This window comes from Anolis sagrei, chromosome 2, assembly GCF_037176765.1.
Source record: "Anolis sagrei isolate rAnoSag1 chromosome 2, rAnoSag1.mat, whole genome shotgun sequence".
Taxonomy (NCBI): domain Eukaryota; kingdom Metazoa; phylum Chordata; class Lepidosauria; order Squamata; family Dactyloidae; genus Anolis; species Anolis sagrei.
Genome location: NC_090022.1, coordinates 146,388,098 through 146,411,110, shown reverse-complemented (window position 1 = coordinate 146,411,110; position 23,013 = coordinate 146,388,098). Strand labels below are relative to the sequence as shown.

Sequence of the window (23,013 nt, the reverse complement as noted above, 5' to 3'; positions counted from 1 at the left end):
GGAAGATTCCTAAACCAATGATCTAGTTGCCTCTCCTCTATTAAACCCAGGAAGAAAAAGATACCACCACATCCTCCCACGGAAGATGAATTCACATTCCTGCCTTGAATTTGTATACATATTTCTACTTGTTCTTGGCCATTTTCATTCATTTTTGTACTTCTGCAGGGTTAGGGAACTACAATTTCCTCTGTGTCTCTTCCTCCAATTTCCCCCACAATTTGTTTCTCTGTGTTTCTATCTTTGTTATGAGTCTACGAGTTTGGATCATGTGATTTTAATGTTTTTATTACCAAGTAGGTGTTTTTAATTTTTATATTTCATGTTTAAATGTCCTATTATCTTATGGTGATTTTGTCCTATGGTATTTTATGCTTAGTCATATGTTGTTTGATTTATGATTTGGTTTATGTATGTAAGGCATGAATTTGCCATTATTTTTTGTAAACTGCTTTGAGTCCCCCAAGGGGTGAAAAAAGTGGTATATTAATACTGTGAAGAAATAATAAATAAATAGTTGTTTTATTAAACAGTACCTGTCTCATGGGTGTATTCAATTCCATACACATTCAGACAAACAGATACACTTATAAGGTGCCTCACATTGCGAAATACATGTATAAAATACGGTAGGTTGTGTGGAGCTGGCAGTTTACAAGTTTCAGCTACGCAATATTGCTTTCCACGAGAAACCTCCCACTGACTATATTCCGTTACCCAGGGCGTAAGCATACTTTGGCAATCAGCAGTAATCCTAAAGCAAACATGCCTTCTTCCTTTAAAGATTTCTATGTGGACTTTGCACAATTTAAAAAGGAAAACGTAATTTTGCTCATATGCTGAAAAAACAGTTTCTGCTGTCAGCACCTGTTATAAACACCTTTGCCTATTGAAAGAGCGTGAAAGCAGGCCTGGAGACACCTTCACTATTGCTAGTGAATAGACATCTTCAATATTGCTAAGGTTGGTTATGAAGCAAAGTTCTACAGCAGCATTTCTCAAACTGGGGATCAGGACCCATGGGGGGAGGATTATAAGGGGTTTTCAGATTGGTCGCCAAAGACCAGAAAACATGTATTTTTGATAGTCTTAGGAACCCCTTTGGCACAGAAGGCTGAAGATCTCTCCATCTGTCCTCTTTCTTTTTGGAAACAAATGACGAATCCTCTCACCAAAAGCCCTTGTCTGTTGTGATTGGCCAGCCTCTCAACCAAGCGGATGGATGTTTCTGAGAATCCAAGTGGAAAGGGGAGAGCAGGCATGCTTGGCACATGGCAAGTGGGGCGCATATGCGGATGAGGGAGAGCATGCAAGGCGGGAGGAAGTCCCTTCAAGACATGGGGGTTTTGTGTGGGAAGTATGGCCCAATTCTATCATTGGTGGGATTCAGAATGCTCTGTGATTGTAGGTTAACTATAAATCCCAGCAACTACAACTCCCAAATGACAAAATCAATCCCCCCCCCCCAACCCCACTAGTATTCAAATTTGGGCGTATTAAGTATTTGTGCCAAATTTGGTCTAGCGAATGAAAATGCTTCCTGCATATCAGATATTTACATTACGATTTATAACAGTAGCAAAATTACAGTCATGAAGTAGCAACAAAATAATTTTATGTTTGGGGGTCATCACAACATGAGAAACTGTATTAAGGGGTCACAGCATTAGGAAGGATGAGAACCACTGTTCTATAAGGATACTCTGCAGTTCGTTCTAATTGTGCGTATTTCCATGAACTGATATTAACTTTATCAGTTGCCATGAGTTCAACCGTCAAATGATAAACAATTTTAAAAGGCTGCATAGCATTTTGTAGTTTTTGCTAACAAGAGACTACTGCTATGTCTTTGACGTGGTTTTTTCAGTACTGTTTTAGTAATTCACATCAATTAAGAATGTAGGGATCATAATGTCGATAAGGAATGTTTGGCTCTCCAGATATTTTGAACATCAATTATCAGATGTTCATTAACACCTGTAAGGATTGTAGAATTTGCAATCCAAACGCAAAGGTATAAGGTGAAGGATATACATACTAGCATCCTTTCACAATTATGAAAGCTTTTTAAAGGACAAGCATATCAATGCATTTGATAACATTATAAAAAAACTATACAGGGATATTACAAAGGAACCATTTCTAGAACAAGTCAATTACTTGGGGGCCTCTAGGGGGAATTGCACCGCTATCTATTGCTCTTCCTTGCTCCTTTTTAACCATGAGAAAATTCCTCCTTTGTATTATCTATACATTATAAATTCTATCCAGCACATTGGGGAACAAATTTAACATAAATATGACAAGATCAAGGACACAGAAAATATTTACAGACTATGTTGTCTTTTCCACTAGCTTCAATATAGCCTCCTGTAGATTAGGGCCCAATTTGTTTTTCCTACTTAATTTCTGGACAGGAAGTTCTTCTGTTTTTCTAAATTAAAAATAACTCCATTGGAAGGTTATAAAGACTGGTGATATTTGCCCAGGAACAGGCCCCGATCTCTTGAGTAAATGTGTACTTTGGCATGTGCTGATTTGTGTGTGCCGTAGCTAGGCCCCAGATTCAAAAGAAAATATACAGATATCGTCCAAACTGAGAGCAAGACAAAACTAAAACACTGACAGATTGGAGCACAAATGGGTGGATATTTTTCTTTCTTCATTTCTTTTTCGTTCAAGCAGTCACACTGCCCCCCCCCCCCACCCCAAATCAAACTCTAGAGGCAACGCTAAGAGTGAACATATTTAATCCTTCCATTTATTGTCTTTTCTTTATCTAGTTTTCTCCCTTGGAACTTCAATTTGGTCTATAATGGTGAAACTGAAAGATATCTATTTAAAAAAACAAAAATCTGCACATGCGTTATGATTTTAAAGTATCTTAAACAATTTACACTGATTTTAACTGTCAAATGAATTAGTACCTTTTAGTCTGTATAATTTATAATGTTTACACTGGATAAACTGCTTCTATTGTATGCTACCCAAATATACCATGGCATAGGATGGGATAGAAATATTTTAATAAAAATAATTGAATGAATGAATAAATAAATAAGCAAAATAAAATAAACCCCAAGTCCATATTAGGGAAATATCTTTATTAGATCAACTCTAGGTAAAAAAAATGGCATGATCGTGTTGACTGTGTGAGGTCTCAATGTTGTGGCCTTTATAAAGGGTACTTTTGCAAGCTCTGCTTTCATATCTGTATTTTCATCCCTACTGTCAGACTGTCAAAGAAAACTGGAGGGCAATGGAAAAAAAAGGGGGGGGGTGATAACCTACTAGTGGACAGCATCAGGTATAATGGTCTGAAGGTAGGTTTCAAATGGAACTTCTTCACAGCAGGGATAGCTTTGCAATGGAACGACTGGCTTAGAGAGGTGGTTGGACAACTTCTCTGGACAACTTCGAAAAGGGGAGAGAGACCTGCAGAATATATTTTGGCTGGAGATCCTGCATTCAGTAAGGAGTTGGACTAAATGGTTCATGAGGCTCCTTCCAATTCTATAACCCTTTCACTCCCCGCTGTTAGCTGAATCAAATAAATAATGATCCACCATAAGATAGATGATCACATTTATACCAAAGTCTTATCTAGTTTGGGACAGCAGTTACATATACATAAGGCTTGGGGCAGCGGTGGCGCAATGGGTTAAATCTTTGAACTGTTGAATCTGTTAACCTAAAGGTTGGCAATTCGAAGCTGTGAGTCAGAGTGAGCTCCTGCTGTTAGTCCTAGCTCCTGCCAACCTAGCAGTTCGAAATGTGAGTAGATCAACAGGTACCGCTACGGTGGGAAGGTAATAAAGGCACCCATGCAGCCATGCTGGCAACACAACTAGGAGGTGTCTACAGACACCAGGCTCCTAGGCTTGGAAATGGAACAAGAGCACCTTCCCATGGCCAGAGCTGAGCACTGCCTTCAGAAGCTGGAGACAAAAGGGGAAGTTTTAACCTTTGTTCTGCTTTCATATCTGTATTTTCATCCCTACAGTCAGACTGTCAAAGAAAACTGGAGGGCAATGGAAAAGTGGGGTGGGCACCACAATTCTGGGCACCACAATTCAAGAGAGATATTGACAAGCTGGAATGTGTCCATAGGAGAGCGACTAAAATGATAAAAGGTCTGGAGAACAAGCCCTATGAGGAGCGGCTTAAGGAGCTGGGCATGTTTAGCCTGAAGAAGAGAAGGCTGAGAGGGGATATGATAGCCATGTATAAATATGTAAGAGGAAGCCACAGGGAGGAGGGAGCAAGCTTGTTTTCTGCTTCCCTGGAGACTAGGACGCGGAACAATGGCTTCAAACTACAAGAGAGGAGATTCCATCTGAACATGAGGAAGAACTTCCTGACTGTGAGAGCCATTCAGCAGTGGAACTCTCTGCCCCGGAGTGTGGTGGAGGCTCCTTCTTTGGAAGCTTTTAAACAGAGGCTGGATGGCCATCTGTCAGGGGTGATTTGAATGCAATATTCCTGCTTCTTGGCAGGGGGTTGGACTGGATGGCCCATGAGGTCTCTTCCAACTCTATGATTCTATGATTGTATGATTCTATGATTCTATTTGTGTGCGTCATTATTATTCCAATATATTAAAGGCACTGAATGTTTGTCTATTTGTATATGTTGTAATCCACTCTAGGTCACCTCCGGGAGATAGAGCAGAATATAAATAAAGTATTATTATCATTAAGGTTCCTGTAATGATTCGGCTGTCTAATGAAAATGGCACTGCTGAATCATTAACTGAGCTTGGGAATGTTCATACTGATACTAACGTGTCAAATTTAAAGGGTTAAAGAAAATTAACTTCCTTAAGGTATACCACTGAGCTACAATTATAAAATAAATCTATTGGGTTAGTCATCATTATTGTCTTACTAAAGTGCTCGTTTTAGAATGAAAAAGTAATAAAAATGATGAAATGTTTCAAAAAGGTCATCATCCTCCACAAATTACCCCTCAAAAAGTAACAAAACAACTTAATAAAAAGCACCATTAAGCCTACCCTCTCACAGCCACATGTGCTTAAAGAATAATATGACATATTTTAAATGTTGAAAATTTTAAGACGTTACAGTTAGTAAATTTATTTTAACCAGTTCTTTCTAAAGTCTCAATCTTGCTTTTCTATGATTAGAAAAAGGCATAAAGAGATGGTTCTCTATAAACACAGAATACAGTGTGCTTTCCCTCACAGTTGAAACCAGTTCCCATTCTTGTTATTTTTATGAAGATGGGCTTCAAGGCAAATGTCTTCAGACTAGCCTTTTAAACGGCTTTATTAATTGTTGTAATGATCCAAATATTTATTGCTCAATCTGTTTTAACCCTTTGTTGGTTTTTAGGACACTTTTCATTAGTTGGCCCCTTGCAATGTTTAGTTATCACTGGAAGGGCAGGATAGAAATGCAACAAAATAAATAATTATTGTACAGCGATGCCCTTGTCCATAGCTAACATTCTCATATTGTGTTGCTGTATGGCCATGTTCCAAAGGCATTCTCTCCTGATGTTTCTCATATTGTGTTTATTCACAAGTTTGCCCCACTAAAAATGACTACCAGGAACATTCATTCAATCTTTCAAAATAAGCTGGGGCTTAATATACAGATTTCCTTTCTCTTTTTTTCCTGTTTGCTTTTAATAAAGAAGGACTTATAAAGAACGGCATTTGAAAAAAACAAAACCAACCATGAGAAAGAATGTGAGTGAAAGGCTCCCACTTTGTCATGAGAACAGAAACCAATAATTAAGAGGCTTCTTTGTCATTGATTCTCCACCTACATGGATCAGGAAGCAACAAGCAAGTTTCAAATTCTCAAACGGGAGACACTGGCATCTTCAGGTAAGATCTTCCTCTATGGGCGCATCTACTTCTAGAAATAATGCAGTTTGACATCACTTTCACTGCCATTGCTCAATGTTATGGGAGTCTGGGAGTTCGAGATGCACCCTATGCTGCGGGCCAGAAGAATACTGGAGCACTTCAGTGCTGGTGGCATCCCAACTTTGGAACACAGTCCTATGGGAAATAATATCCTGCATTCTCTTGATCAACACAAAGTATTCTGAGAGGAATTTTACGATTTACAGTGTACAATTTTGCCTGTTCTTTGAATGACATAGATGAAGGGTTAGACGGCATGATCATCAAGTTTGCAGATGACACCAAATTGGGAGGTATAGCCAATACTCCAGAAGACAAGAGCAGAAATCAAAACAATCTTAACAGATTAGAGAGATGGGCCAAAACTAATAGAATGAAGTTCAACAGGGACAAATGCAAGATACTCCACTTAGGCAGAAAAAAATGAAATGCAAAGATACAGAATGGGAGACGATGCCTGGCTCGAGAGCAGTACGTGAAAAAGATCTTTGAATCCTAGTGGACAACAAATTAAACATGAGCCAACAATGTGATGCAGCAGCAAAAAAAGCCAATGGAATTTTGGCCTGCATTAATAGGAGCATAATGTCTAGATCTAGGGAAGTAATGCTACCCCTCTATTCTGCCTTGATTAGACCACACCTGGAATATTGTGTTCAATCCTTGGCATCACAACTGAAGAGAGATATTGACAACCTGGAACGTGTCCAGAGGAGGGCGACTAAAATGATCAAGGGTCTGGAGAACAAACCCTACCAGGAGCAACTTAAAGAGCTGGGCATGTTTAGCCGGAAGAAGAGAAGGCTGAGAGGAGACACGATAGCCATATATAAATATGTGAGAAGAACTCATAGGGAGGAGGGAGCAAGCTTGTTTTCTACTGCCCTGGAGACTAGGAGGTGGAACAATGGCTTCAAATTACAAGAAAGGAGATTCCATCTGAATGTTAGGAAGAACTTCATGAGAGCTGTTCAGCAGTGGAACTCCCTACCCCGGAGTGTGGTGGAGGCTCCTTCTTTGGAGGCTTTTAAGCAGAAGCTGGATGGTCATCTGTCGGGAATGCTTTGAATGAGAATTTCCTGCTCATTCAAATTGGCAGGGGGTTGGACTGGATGGCCCATGAGGTCTATGATTCTATGATTTCATAACATGTTGTTTTTCTATTTCTCATATTAATTTTCAGACTTGTGCTTTTAATTTGTTTTGTTCATCACACTGGGATTGTGGGCACAACACCTAACTTTTAAAAATAAATAAATGTCCTGAAAGATAAATGAGCTCTTAACAGTGTCAATATCCCCTTGCCTGTCACCATGTGAAAACCTTGTGCTGCAGCTATCTGTTTGCTTGCTTGCTTGTGTTGCCACAAATGCGGAGTTGGGAAGATGATAACACAGAAACACCTTTGGATGGAAGTGCCAGAACAGCATCCTCTAAATGCTCTGTAAAAAGAGGGAGAACAAAAGAATGCCATTGCAGAGAAAAGGGCTGGTGGTGGAAGCAACTAATGCAGAGTTTAGGAATTGAGACTTCTATGATCCCTCGACATGGGCATCTCTGGTTGGTGCTTTTGAGAAAGGAAGTTCAAAAATGTAGAGGCTCAGGTATTTATGCCTCTTCCTGTAGATTCTGTTTCATAATTCAAATTACTTTCTATTTGCACAAATAAAACCTTCTCGCAACCTTTTCCATGTGTAGAATGAAAATGAGGAAACAAGGAAGCAGTTCTAAAGGCAGCAGAAGCAGCATAGTTAATATTACCTAACAAAAAGCCAAATTTAGTGTCAATTTAATGTATTGTCGAAGGCAACCCAGTGTCAATTTAGTTCCAGTTAACTCAGTAGGATTTACTTTTCAGTAGACATACATAAGGTTGCCCTATTAAGCACCAACTGTGTGTAGATAAAATATACTGTCTTAACTCACTTGAGCACTTTATATCCTCAGAGCAACAGAATGGTACCATTTTATACCAAACTAGATATTTTTCTTGGCATACCATGGATTTGTGTGTGTGTGTGTGTGTCAGGAGCAACTTAAGAAACTGCGAGTCACTTCTGGTGTGACAGAATTGGCCATCTGCAAGGACGTTGCCCAGGGGACGCCTGGATGTTTTGATGTTTTACCATCCTTGTGGGAGGCTTCCCTCATGTCCCTGTATGGTGAGCTGGAGCTGACAGAGGGAGCTCATCCATGCTCTCCCCGGATTCGAACCTGCGACCTGTCAGTCTTCAGTCCTGCTGGCACAAGGATTTAACCCATTATGCCACCAGGGGCTCCATTCCATGGATGTTAATAGGTAAAATATCAAGTGCTTGGTTAGCACAAGAGAGGAATTTTTAAGCAGATGTCTTTTTATAAGACAATAAGAAAATAAATGTTATTTAGAGTTGGTAGTTGAAAACCTTTCATCGATTCCATCAACTTCAAAAATTAATAAACATTTTACATAAGGCATATTTATTTACGGACTAGCCAATGCTTGAAAAAGCTAAGCCTTTTCTGTTAAGGAATCCTGGGTCTAAAAAGTGCCATTCTTCCAACTTGCTAAGAAATTCCCCTCTTTACAAAAATCACAAGGCTCGCCATTACCATTCATCAGCAGCTCACACACTGAGCTGCTGATTCTTTTAAAGTCAGATCTGCTCAACCAAATGTTCCTTGCAAAAACAGAAGATATACTTAAATTCCGTAAGAGTCTCTATATATTCATGCTACATCACAGCATGCTTGATGATTTCACTGCTTTTTATGGCTCACAATAATAGTGTTCTGAAGACTTCTTAGGAACCAGAAAATACTTGGAAGGATTCCCTAAGATCACAAGGCTGTAAGCCAAAAGAAAAGCTTTCCTATTTTTTTTTTATTTTAAAGCAATTATTTGAAGACCTATGCAGGATATATCCCAAAGATTTTTTTCTGGGGTTTCTTTTTCCAATTGATTTCAAGAGGCTACAAGCTTTGAGCGGTCTCACTTTGATGACTGGGAAACTAATACTGTTATCTTAGAATCTCACCTGCTGAGATGCAAAAGAGATAAAGAATCTTCTGACACTTTTAATCACATGCACACACAAAGGAAAACTTATTTTGATCTCTTTTTAATGTAATGTGCCCTCTAAGGCACGCACAAACACACACAAACTCACATAAATGAGCCAAATTGTTCAAAGGCTAATATGAAATAGTTTATGCTACAAGTTATGTTAGAGCAAATTGCTTAAGATCACCAATGAGAGAGCTGAGCAGGAATCTGAACCTTGGTCTCTCATCTTCTTTCTAATATAAAACCTCTGCTGAACTTTGATAAAGGCCAAGGTTTCCCCTTGACATTAAGTCTAGTTGAGTCTGACTCTGGGGGGTGGTGCTCATCTCCATTTCTAAGCTGAAGAGCTGGCGTTGTGCATAGATGCTTCCAAGGTCAGGTGGCCAGCATGACTGCATGGAGCACTGTTACCTTCCCACTGAAGCGGTACCTATTGAATAACTCACATTTGCATGTTTTCGAACTGCTAGGTTGGCAGAAGCTGGGGCTAACAACGGGAGCTCACCCTGTCCCACAGATTTGAACTGCTGACCTTCCAGTCAACAAGTTCTGCAGCTTAGCGGTTTAACCCGCTGTGTCACCGCAGCCCCATAATTTTGATAAATATCCTACAAATTCATAAAATCATATTTGATCTGCAAGCCTAGTCTATAATTTATCAGCTGATTAGGTTCCTTTAAAATTCCGGGTGCTTCTAGGCAAATGGACCCTAGTAATGTAAATCTAAGTGCACTTGTTAGTAATTCAGTCTTTCCTTCCTTGTGTACCAAATATATTTGTGCACATGGTAAGAAAAAAAAGATAAGGCGACATGGGAAAATGTGGCCAAAAGACATAAGGAAGATGACTCAATATAGTAATTCCTTAAATTATGTGAAATAAGTGAATGGACGATATATGTAGAAACACCCAGAGTGTCAACACATCCCACTCTCCAATTCAGTTACTCTAGAAATGTTCCCCTTTCAAACACAAGCAATTATGTTCTCTATAGAATTAGTTCCAAAAAGGTCACAGGACATATTTACAGTGAACCACTTAATGCAATTTGAAGGCAGTTTGACAGCATGGTGTTTACACGCCACACATGCATACAGCAATCTGCATTAATGCACTGTTCCAGGATTTCACACAGGGAAATTGCTTCCTCCTTTTGCTGTTTAGAGGAGGTGTGCCCCCAGACTCAAACTCATCACAGTTCTCTTCGTTGCAATTACCTTCTACACCAGTGGTTCTCAACCTTTCTAATGCCGCTACCCCTAAATACAGTTCCTCATGTTGTGGTGACCCCCAACCATAAAATTATTTTTGTCACTAATTCATAACTGTAATTTTGCTACTTTCTCTTTTAAATGGTCTTTTAACTTATGATGATGTTTTAGTTAAGGTTTACCTGTCTTTTTATTTTTGTTGTTGGCATCTAATGGTTACCAGTTATAAGCCGCCCTGAGTCCCCCTCCGGGGGTGAGAAGGACTGGATATAAATGTCTAAATTTTGCAGCACACAAAACTGAGGATATTCATGTGTATACATATAGTGTGTGCTTTTTTTCTAAGAGAGATTTCAAAGTCAAAGAGGTTTTTGAGGATTATCAAGCTTCCGGCTATTATGCAGACTGAAGGGCCTATAGCTCAACAGAAGAATAGAGCATAATAAGGAAGAATACACAATCAGTATTTTCAGCATCTGAATTTAGTGAGTACTATGAAACCTATCTATGCCTGTGATATTGGAAATAAATCCTACCAGCAGATAAAGAATGCTTTTCTTCTGTCCTCCCAAGCTTATTGTATTGTGAGAAAGAGTTTTTTTTTTTTTCACAACATAAGCTGAAGACAGTCCAGTATTTTCTCAAAACATGCCTGCCTCTCCTTACTCTGCCACCCCCGGGATAGTTTCTAAAGCATTGCAGACAACATCTCACCATTAATTGGGAGCAACTGACTCCTGCATTACAGAGATAAAGCTTTGTAGAAACAACTGAGGAACATTCAGACTTCCAGGCTAGGATCATTTTACATATGCACATGCCAGTAAAACGGAGGCACGCAATACCATGATATCCACGGTGAATCTGAAGAATCAACACCCTCTTATTCAGGGAAATGAGGCCAGCCAAGGCTTCCCCGGGGCCAAATAAAGCCAGAGGCATTCAATGAAAGATGTAACTGATGGCAGCACCACATTCAAGTTTTGGAAGTGGCACTAAGCACACACTCGCCACAACAGGCTGGACTGAAAACAGTTTTCCTTCCTCTCAGACTACATGGGGCGTGGGGGGTTAAACACAAAAGAAAGTGCAACAACATGCCACATTTTTGCAAGGCGAAAGGCGAGGGAGGCCAGAAGCAGAGAGAGGAGGGCTGAATCACCACAGACACTGGAGTTTCACTGGCCTCTCTCCCTCATCTTCTCCCCCAGCCCTGAAAGCACACAAAGTTCTCCTCTTTCCCCTCATTGCTGCTAAAATAAGACTCTGCTAGGCTGCTCCCCAGGACACGGCTTGGAGTCATACATATTTCAAAGTAACCTATTTTTGCCCCTTCCCAGATTGCAGCACTCTCTTTATCCCTCTCTCTAGCAAACACAGGCACAGATCCAGCAAGGGGAGGGGGAGAAGCATGAATATCCCACACCATGTTGCACACATTTCTCTCTTCTCGGCCCCACCTGACCACAGGCAGAAGACCAGCCAGGATTCTGTGGTTTTAACCTCCAATCTACCCACGTCCACAGAAGCAGCCGGCTTGGCTTCCCCCATCACAGTGGCCTGGAAATTGTCTACACATTGCCTTGCCCCAACTTCTGCTGTTTCCTCCCCCTTCTGTACATTTTTTCAAATCTGCTCACATTCCTTTGTCCAACACATGTATGTACAAAACACACACTCACACACACTCCTCTGACAACAAAGCGTCCCTAGAAAGGAAGGAGAGAGAAAAGCAGGGAGGGTTTCTGTACCTTGCAGCCCGTCTCAGCACACTGGAAGTTGGAAACAGAAGATAGAGGGCTGTCTGAAGCTCAGCCAAACTCAATCACACCCTCTTGTGAGCCAGCCCTACGCCTGACATCAGCACAAGGCAGTTCTCTTTCCACTTCTTCTTTTCCTTCATTGTATACATTCAATGCACACATCATCATCACCGTCACCAGAGGGGCAAGGACTAAAGGGGGGAAATAAGCTACTTCCTCAAAACCAGCCATCAAATGAGAAAGCTGGACTGAGCAACAGGATGTGAAAAGAACAGAGCTAACTCCGCAAACCCCCCTTCAGAACTGGCTGCATGGAATCCAGGACTATTTTCAATGCCGGCTGCCCCATGTGCCTTGCCTCTAATCCCACAAAATACCTTCCCTCTCACCACCTGATTTTCCTTTCTTTGGCCTCGCACTTAAACATATTTTTTTCCCACAGAGATAACAAAAATATGGAGTTCTGGGAATTACATATAAAACATTTAAACAATAGTTTTATTTATTGCTTTTTTTGTGTCAGGAACAACTTGAGAAACTGCTTCTGGTGTGAGAGAATTGGCCGTCTGAAAGGACGTTGCTCAGGGGACACCCAGATATTTTGATGTTTTACCATCCTTGTGGGAGGCTTCCCTGATGTCCCTGCATGGGGAGCCAGAGCTCATCCACGCTCTCCCTGGATTCAAACCTCCAACCTGTCAGTCTTCAGTCCTGCCAGCACAAGGGTGTAACCCAGGCATTCTCAAACTGTGGCCTTCCAACTGTTTGGGCCTCCAACTCCCAGAAGCCCTAACGAGCTTGTTCAATTGTCAGGAATTCTGGGAGTTGAAGGCCAAAACAGCTGGAGAGCCACAGTTTGAGAATGCATGCTTTAACCCACTGCACCACTGGAAACTCTTCTATCTGTATAAATAAAAATGTAATGTTCGTTTGTGGGATTAACATAACTCCAAAACCACTAGATGAACTGACAACAAATTTGGACACAATACACCTATCAGGCCAATGAGTGACCATCACTCATAAAAACACTGAAAAACACAGCAGAAAAGACCAAAAAAGCAAAAACAAAAACAAAAATTACATTACAACACATGCGCAAAACCATATATATACATATGCAAATACAAATATATACACATAGGTAAAGGTTTTCTCCTGACATTAAGTCCAGTCGTGTCCGACTCTGGGCGTTAGTGCTCATCTCCATATGTATATATACACAAATACACACACACATATACACACACAAAACACATTTACACAGACTAGGTCACAGCAACGTGTGGCAGGGGATTGCTAGTTTTTTAAATAAAAGCATCAATCATATTTCCCATCAAAAGATTTCAAACTCCTACCTTTAGGGAATTATGGGAGTTATAGTTTAGTGAGGCACCAGCATTCTTTGTCAGAGAAGGCTAAAGACCTTAAAACTACAGCTCCAATGATTCCAAAACAATCCTACAGTGTAGGACAACTCAAACTTTATTTATTGCTGCCATACACTAATTCATTTTAGGTATTCAGTTATAAGAGCTTAAACAAGGCAACAGCAAAAAAAGGAGAATGGATGGTATCAGAGTGCACAAAGGGATTTGCAGAAGTTGGCAGGAAAGTATTTACAGGCGATCGATTGAAGAAGAAAAACTCCAACTGATGTGAATAAATAAAATCAAGAGTTTTGAAAAAAGAAATGTCTTGCTAATTGGAACACAAATCCAGAGCACCCCAATCTGCATATTTCTGTTGCAGACTCCACTTGTACATTATCAATACCACACTAGACACATATGCAGTCAGTGCTTTTGAAATTGAGACAACATCCTTTACTGTTCAGAACAGCACCTCTTTTCTTCTTCGGTCTCCTTCCTTTGGGTGAACTGAATCTGTCACTGCCTGTAAGGCTGATTTAAGGGGTTGTTCAAACTGGGTTGTTTTTGTTTGTTTCAAATCAGCCCAGTTTCAATTAACACACTGTATTTGTCTCTGTGAACTAATATGCTATAAAGCCAGAGTACCAGGATGTCCAAGCAGTGGCTGTGTTTTGAGAATTCGGGATAATTTGCACCACCCTGCTTCCAGCAGCCAATTCACTTACACCGTGACTCCCTAATGACTTTTCGGCTGCAGGCTCAGAAGCTCATTATTTTGAAAAACAGGCTTCCATGCGACAAAACCGTTACGCAAGTACTTCATCGCAACTAGAATGTGATTCTATTCACAAAGTTTTATTCCTCACGTTTACATCTTGTTTCTTACAAGATGATCACTCAGAAGAATTATCTAGATTTCCATACAGACTTCAACCTGTACTACTCAACAGCATACTACATATTTATAATCCTTTGATATTATACCCACATTGTGGCTGACCATAGAGCCATGTTTTCCTCCAACAGGAGAAAACAAAATAGAAGGTTGTCCCTCAACACAATTCTGAAACTAGGTGGAGAATCTGTAAGAAATGTGCGAGAATCTAGACCACAAAGAGCTAAACTGCATTCCACATGCCCTGCTCACTTCTTGGCTTCAGCAAAAGTTACACCCATCACTGTTATTTATTTACTCAACAAGGGCTTCTTTCTTGGCAGAAATCTAAGACCAGAGTAAGGGCAGGGCCACTAGATAATCGGCATCTGCCTACTCTTGCGAGGGAGAAAAAACATTTCCTCAAGGGCAGGTGAGAACAGGTAGGTAGAGCTGACATGAAAGTGTTCATCCATGTGCTCATCCCTCTTCACACCACTGTAAATGTATGTATCTACACTGGACTTTCCATTTGGTTAATGGTTAAAATGTGACAGCAAATGAAATCTAGTCATTGAGATGCTAACAGTTAATTTTCAATATTACATGTAAACATATTTTTGGTTTATTTCAAAATAAATTATCATAAAAGATAATATTCTCTTTTTCTTACACTTTTTCCTTCACTTTTATATATACTCAAAACCTCAATAAACACAATTTAAAGTAAAATTAAAAGAAATTATCATATTCAAATTAGAAATGTTTAGGAGTGGGAATGCTATCCAGCTATACTATGCCTATACAGGAAAACCTCAATTAACAAAGTATCTGACAAAGAACTTAATTTTTACAGAATATTTTTACAAGTCCAGCACAACCCCCTTTTCTTATTTTCTGTCTAGCTAGAAGGTTCATTTTCTTTTCTTTTCTTTTCTTTTTTTTTGCAACATTAGCACTGGAAGGGCAGTGAAAAGGGGCTTTCAGTTTTGAGTTGCAGCAATGTGTCTCCAGTAAACATGGCAATAAAGCTTGGCCTGGGGAAAAAATGGAATTCTTCTCTAGGTGATCCTACTGCAGCTGTGTGTACAACAAGCAAGGTAAACAGTTGCTTCCAGAATCACTTCCTGAACATGTGAGGATGTTAAAAGAAAAGAGGAAAGAAGAGTACCTTGCCTCATCTGATATATTGAAAAGGCATATGTTATCGAGCAATTTAAAACAGCAATGGATAGTGAGATCCAGGCTGCTGTGGGTTAAGCCTGGTAAGAAAAAGAAGCCAATATTCCAGAATACATCTCACAAAGTTGAAACAGAAGCCAATAAGGTATTTATTTAATTTCAGCTGTAAGTGATGCCAGCTTGTGGTAATCTGCCCAAAATAAGCTGAGATCCATTATACAGCAAAACAGGCATTTTTATACATGTTACATTCAAATTCCCACCACCCCTAGCTGGACCCAACTTGGCAGTGATTGGCTAAGCCTGGATGATGTCAATGAGGCCTCCCTGCGGAGGCGGGACTCCGGCACACCCCAGCCAATGGGAGAGTGCCGCCTGCCTCCAATGTAGACTTCCCTCTGTACAATGATGAAAGAGGGGCTGCCGGTCCTCTGAACAATAGATGCAAGAAATGACTTGTAATGGGACCAGCAATCCCTGGCATGAGAAAAACAATGGACCTGATGGGTCCCCAAAACCTTTATTGTCCACTTATGTATCAGTCTTGATTGAATCCAGTGCCCTGAACACTGGACTTCCATTTAGGTTCCTGAAGAAGTATTGCCCATCCTTGGAAGGATAAATGTTCAGTTGCTGGGAATAAGAAAGGGGAAATGACTTTTCCAAAGAACAGTGGCGTGGTTTCCTGTGACTGTGAACTCCATACCAAAATGGTAAATGTCACATATTGTCCAAGCAGCAACACAAAGGACGGTTGGTCCTCAGGGCTCTGGTAGTCCTCTGCATCGCCTGGGTCTGTGGGTTACACTGAGGTAGCTGAGTGAATCCAATTATATGTAAATGAAGTATGGCAAGATGTTGGCTGACCCTCCCAGACCAGGAAGAAGGTCACCACAAGGCTAGGTTAGCAGCTTCTCCAATAATTTTATAAGGAGATATACTAGTATAGACAAGATTATACATACATAAGGGGCTGTGGTTACAGGGGTATCCTGTACTGGAAGCCTGATTCTCACAGGTTTGGGGTCCACACATAGATCGGGGTACATGAGGCTTTCAAGGGGCTCTTATCTCCCTTGAGTTTCTCATGGGGGGGGGGATATGAAATTATAGAAATTATAGAAAAGGACAGTGAGGCATCCACATGAGGTTCCCAGGAAGGCAACAACATTTAGACAATCGAAATTGAAATCATAAGGAAAGTGGAGGCTGTGAAAGAATGAATGAATCCCAGGATGCAATTTGGAAGAAGCTTTTAAGTGGTCTCAAAACAGTTCAAAATGTTTTTGTTTAGTTATGCATGGCTTATCTGTCCTGATTATTTTATTTCACACATGCATAATGTTCGTTCGCATTAAAAATTGCTGAAACATGTTGAACTGTTCTTTTTCTGTGGTGTAGGAAATGATTCTTATTCTTTCTGTTATTTCTACCTCTGGTTCCAAAAGTTCTGCTACAGAAGCAATACTCAGGAATACAATTACTTAGTTAACTGAAGTGTGTATGTACGTGTCTTTAAGTTGCTTGTTAACTTATGGGGACCCCATTAATTGCTGAAATGAAGAAGCATCAACAATTAGGCTCAGAGGGAACCCCTTTATGCCTGCTGTCTTATTTCTACTTCTATTTCTTAGATTTAGTTCGGGATATTTTGCTTCCTTGTCTGCATGTAGAGGTAATTTCCCCTTTCTTCCTCAAAGTCTTTAGTGCTTTATTACCTTTGTTTGAGAAGAGAGCTCCATGAAGCTTATCTGCCTCAGTATGTCTCATACACAGGCACGAGAGTCAACATTAGGGACTCTCCTACCAAAGTCAGGTAACTATCTACTCTTTTTTATAAATTGTATTTCCTGTAACAATAATATAGCACTGGCTATGCAACACTTAACTCTGCTATAAATACCAAATATTCCTACATGAATTTCATTGGGGTTTCTTAAGAAAGGAATATTCAAATATGGTTCTGCTGGTTCTTTCTTCTGAAATATAGCCCACAGCCCCTGGTATTCACTAACAGTCTCTCATCTAAGCACTAAATAGGACTGTCCCTTCTTAGCTTACGAGAGTGGACAGTATTTAGGGGAGCTAGTCCTAAGGAACCAATAAATAAAACCAGCTGTGGATAATGCAATTGTTTGAACTGAAAGTATACCATATTTAAAATGAATTTTGTTTTCAAGATATGCTGTTTCAAATTTTGGTAAATTAACTGAACTCATCTGTTGTGGTACAGCCACAGAAATTAGAAACAACAAAAACAAAAATGTAAACAGTGTTATGGTTCCCAATTGTGGCATTGCTACTGGGGATACTACATGTATTTATACAGCTTTACATTTGTAACTGACATTCTTGCCTGTGGATTTAATCTATTCACATGTTCTGGCCCAAGTTATCTATCCGAACGTATCTCTGCCTATCAGCCCGCCAGGACCCTAAGATCTTCTGGGGAGGCCCTGCTCTCTATCCCGCCTGCTTCACAGGTGCGGCTGGCGGGGACGAGAGATAGGGTCTTTTCTGTGGTGGCCCCCCGGCTGTGGAACGCCCTTCCTATGGAGGTAAGATCAGCCCCCTCGCTAATGGTGTTCCGAAGAAGATTAAAAACTTGGATGTTTGAACGGGCATTCGGTTAAACAGTGCAATGAATGTGATGATTACAGGAATGGAAATTTGGACGACGGATTGGATCACGACTCTAGTTATGAGATGCATTGTGTTGTCTATTGTTGTGTCAGTATTGTATATTATGCTTTTATGGTTTTAAATTGTATATCGTTGATTGATTCTTATCCTTGTTGTAAACTGCGTTGAGTCACCTGTTGGGCTGAGAAACTGCGGTATACAAGTAAAGTAAATAAATAAATAAATAAATAAATCAGTTCAGGAGCACTTGCTCTTCTGTGTAGAAATGAATGGGGATTGATGCATTGATGTACATATAATATTGACATTTCTGACTCAGTTTTTCTGTGTTGTGCTCATGAATCACCCTATCCATGTGGGCAGGACTGGACTGAATGCATGCTGATCTGTTGCTGAGAATGTATATTCCTACAAATTGATTTACACCCTGTTTACTAAATATTTAGTACTATACTTTATCCAGCTAGAGTTCTGAAAAGATCATAGCAAAAAAACCATGCATGGAGATTTTCAGGTAATACCTTTCTTTGGGCCTTCATACTGCAGCACACTTTGGGTTCCACATTGGGAGAAAGGTGGGAATGAAAAATAAATCATAAAAATAAAATAATAAAACCAGTGTTGGGAGAGGAGTACTATATCTTTACAAAAGAGAATATCTTCTCTATGCTGATTTTCTGACAGCATTATGCCCTCCCAAGAGAGATAACCTTGTTCAGTCATTGTTTCCCTAGGTATCTTGAGAACAACATTTGAATTTTAAATTGGCAAATTTAATTAAGTCTAAACTGAGTTTAGATTGACTGCTGAAGTTACCTGTTTAATTTTGTTCTTAATTTATTATGTTGTCATAATGTAATCTACACTGTCCTGACATCAATTTTGATGACAAAGGAGCAACACAGAAAACTACAACAACATCACAAAGAATGTTTAAAATAAAAGATATTTTAAAAATTTGGTGGGGAGACACATTTGGGCTTCTGGGGGCCTCCAAAGCCCACTGGAAGGCCAATGCCCTGGCACTTGCCCGTCCCTGCCTTACATAGTGGTAGTGGTGAACCTTTGGTCTTCCAGATGTTTTGGCAGGCAACTCTTATCAGCTTCATCATTTATGGCAAATGGTAAGGACCTGTGTGGGCCACCATTCAAAATACTTGAAGGGTCAAAAGTTGCCGCTCTGATAGGATTGTACACATACACTAACAAGGAAAATAGCCATTCTTCTGCTCCACTCTCAGCAATTGTTCCAAACATAAGATTTTTAAGTGCACCCAGCAAAGAGAAAATTATGCCCAGTAATATCTCTGCAGTCCCAAGTGCAATCCCTGATTAAAGATGGTAGGAAGGGGGAAAGGAATTCAAGCACCCAGCTCTTCCCATCCTCTTAACAATGGTCAAGTTAGTATGGCATATGCACCATACCTTCCCTAAATTCATCAGATAAAACTGGTCCTTTCTATGCTCCTGCTGCAGGCATATAGAATTTTCCTGATGTTTAGCTCTTCTCCTTGCCTGCACAGTCCACTGAACCAAATGATTGTCATTAAAGATCTTCTTGAATCTAGCTTACATCATCCTACCAGTCTCAAGACTGCAGATTGCTTCCAAGAGGTTGGTGACAACTCAGCTTGTAAGAGAAAGTGTCATGCTTGAATGTGTGAATGTGGAGTCACATTTGTCACTCCCCCCGCCCCCTAACAAAGCTTTAGGGAAATCATCGAAGGCAGGTGTCCTTATTTCAAGGGGAGGGGGGTATAGGTTTTATAACTTTTATGTCTACAACAGGGAAGATTTAAATGAAAGAAGACACCCCCTCACTCCCTTTCTCTATGTCATAAATGCTGCATCTGGAATTTCCCCCTTCGAGGTTGCAGATGTTTTCTCTGTCAGTTAAATATGTGTGGGCGGGGAGGTGTTTGGTGCTGTGGTTTAAACAGAGTCATATACATATACACTCCTAGCCCACTCAACAGTCACGTTTCTAGATCAAATTACTATAATTAGTTAATTAGTCTTTCGTGACTCACATGTCAGTGACAAGAAAATGTTACCCTTTTAGCTCCCCCCTCCTAAAGAAAGGCTTCCACTACTAACAGTAAACAGCCCTAAAAAGTGGTGGGGAATAGTCTGTGAGCTGAGGAAAGCGCCAGGTGCAATGCAGTGAATGCAGATTCTGGATAAGTGAGAGACAAGTGCCTGCTAAGCCATATAGTTTCCTGGGAGATACTGGGCCAAGTCACAACTACACAGTCAAACACACTTCACAGAGTTAAGTTAAATTTAGAACTGGGGTACTGTGAGGCCTTGAGGTCAAAAAAGTTAGTTTTCTAAAGACCATGGATACCGAGAGCCGCCTGGAGAGTTCTGCTAACTGTCAATGCTCCGGAAGAGATATCGGCACCCATCAGGTGATAGCAAATGACAGAGGCTTTATTCAATTTGCAGAAGGGATGCAATGTACTGCAATAGATGTCAAAATGTACAAGCATCAGCAATATGGGAGATGCAGTAACTTTTATACAGAAGAAATATCATGCATTAATATTGTCAAGCTGTGAAATTTCTTCCATTCACCCTGATTGGTCGAGCATTGGAAGCTGGCTGGCGCCACCTCTGTTCCTGGTTGGCTGAGGGGAGGACTTAGGTGGCACTTGTTGTGATTGGTTCAGGCTCTGATGACGTGGCTAGGGATTCTCTCTCAACCAGGTGGGGAAGCCCTGGGGCCTCCAATCTGCAGTTGGTTGCATCTTGGGATGAAGAGGGCGCCCAGGATGTTGCACACATCTCTGGATGTTTACCGATGTAATTAGGCTAAATGATGAATGTTTGGATGAGGAAATGCTGGGATTAGACAAGTGCAAAGTCCAGGATGTTGGGGACAATAGATGGGTAGTCCCCAGGTCTGCTTCCAGTCTCAGCAAACAATGGCAGGGTCCAAAAATGTCTATAGGAAACGGCAGAGCAATCACATTCCTTGGTCCATAGCTTGATCGGACTGATGGCCTGAGTCTCCTAGAGGGGAATCTCAGATGACAATGTTGTGGCCATCAGCAGGATAACAGGAAAATACTGTTAAAATTACAAGTGTCTTTGCTATACCTTCAATTTAAGGCATTGGAGAGGAATTTCAGGAATGCTGACACTGCTCAAGAGTCATCAGAGGTTAAAATAGTCAATTGAAGTTAGCCTTCAATTTAATATATTTATAGGAAATAAAAAAATGAGATCAAGCAAAATTCATAGGCAAAGAAAAAAGGGAGAGGAGCAGGATCGAGATAGCTGGACTGTGGTCAGGTATGAGAAGGTGAGAAAGGTTATTTTCTTTTCCTTTTAATTTTTGGCTCCTGTTCACATGCAGATATTATATTTATTCAGAAAGCCAAAGCAAAACCATTGGGTTTCCCTTGGGAAACCTCTCCCTGACCCCTTTTTTGTCTTAATCTTTCGGACGGTCTTCTACCCCCTTCCAGGTGGCAATGTTGATTGATTTGACTTCTCCTATCAAAGAGTGTCCTCCTCCCTCGGTTTGCCAATTAGTACATTCCTTTCACTATCATTATCACTATTTGGCCTTGGCCATTCAAACCTTTCCTCGGCCTCTTTTTCTGTTAGCATCGAAGCATCTTTGCCTTGGGAACCAACTATCCCAGAATCCTCAGGTTCACTCTGGCTAACTGTACTCTCTGGACCATCACCTCTATGCACAAACCCCCAAGAGTCAGCAGAAACCTGATCATTTAACCCAGACATTGGAACCTCTGCAGATTCATGATCATTCTCCTCAGAAGACCGAGGCAAAGAGACAATCACAGGCTGAACCCCTACACACTGGGACCAGGGACCATGAGACAAACAGTGATGAGGACTCACACCTACTGGGGAGCCAAGGTTTGCTTCCTTCAATCAGGGCACAGTCAGGATCGGGGTGCCCATTAAAAGATTCTTTAGAGGGGCTCTCGGGTGAACCCAACCACATAGTATCCACATTTGATCCTGGGGTGCACATTTAAGAAGTCCTGATTCTCTTTGAACATGCACTGATCCAGATCAGCTTAAAGAGTTGAGCCAAAAAGTGTAAATGGGAAAGAAAATTTATGCATCATGGGCAAAGGCTCCAAATCATTTCAGTGTCATGTAATGCCTCTGCTTAAACCCAGGAGCATCCAAGGAAAGGAAGGAAACAAACCTCCAAATGTAAAGAGGAAAGGTTTTGCAATCAAGGCAAAGATTGAGACAGTTATGCTTCCGGTTCTGTTCTGTGCAGTGATGCACACTGGACAACAGGGTTCAAGGGAGTCAGTGGCTGGTGATTTCTAACCCCTGCAAAGGTTCAATTAGCAGATCCTGATTCATGCATAATTTCACCAAAAGGACAGATATTGTAGAAAGGCATTATCTAGTTCAGTCTTTGGTGGCAATGGCTTACAGTACAGAGTCCACTCAGGGATTACTGTTAAGAGTAGTGACTTTCCAACTATTTACTTCATCGCTGTTTGAACAAAATATCCCAGCTTTCTATATAAGTACCATTCGTGAAACCCTACATAAAAGCAGGACAACATTGTTACCTCCTCTGTTGGGACCTAACTACAAACTTACCACATGTGTAATTTACCTGTTGACATACTGATACATGTATAATTTGACTTTTAACAAAACACAGCATCTTTGCAAACCCAACACGAATGAACCTCTTTCTGCATGCACATGAGCATACACATATACCTCAGAAACCTCCCGCTCCATGAAGCATTTCTCTCAATAGTATCCATGAACATTTACAAAAATCCGACAGCACAATAAATGTATCCATCTGGTTTCTTTTTTAGATAAGACACAGAGAATCAGTAGCACCATATGACACAGCACCATATGGCACCCTAAAGGTTAGCAATGTAAATCCTGCTTGAATTTTAAGACGAGATTATAACCTTTAGTTGAAGCAAACCCATCAATTGTAAGAGCTTTTGCCAACATACATTTGCTAGTCTTTGAGATGCCAGAGGAGGATTTCAATTCAGT

General features: G+C 40.5%; 1 protein-coding gene across 1 annotated transcript in view; it reads right to left on the bottom strand.

Annotated features, from left to right (window-relative positions):
• The window catches only part of DGKA (diacylglycerol kinase alpha), a 67,010-nt gene extending 54,933 nt beyond the window's left edge, over positions 1 to 12,077 (bottom strand). Inside the window, exon 1 of the mRNA XM_060763895.2 lies at positions 11,905 to 12,077. The gene's annotated coding sequence lies outside the window, so the exon portion shown is untranslated. The remainder of the gene's footprint in view (positions 1 to 11,904) is intronic.
• Between the last annotated feature and the right edge of the window lie 10,936 nt (positions 12,078 to 23,013).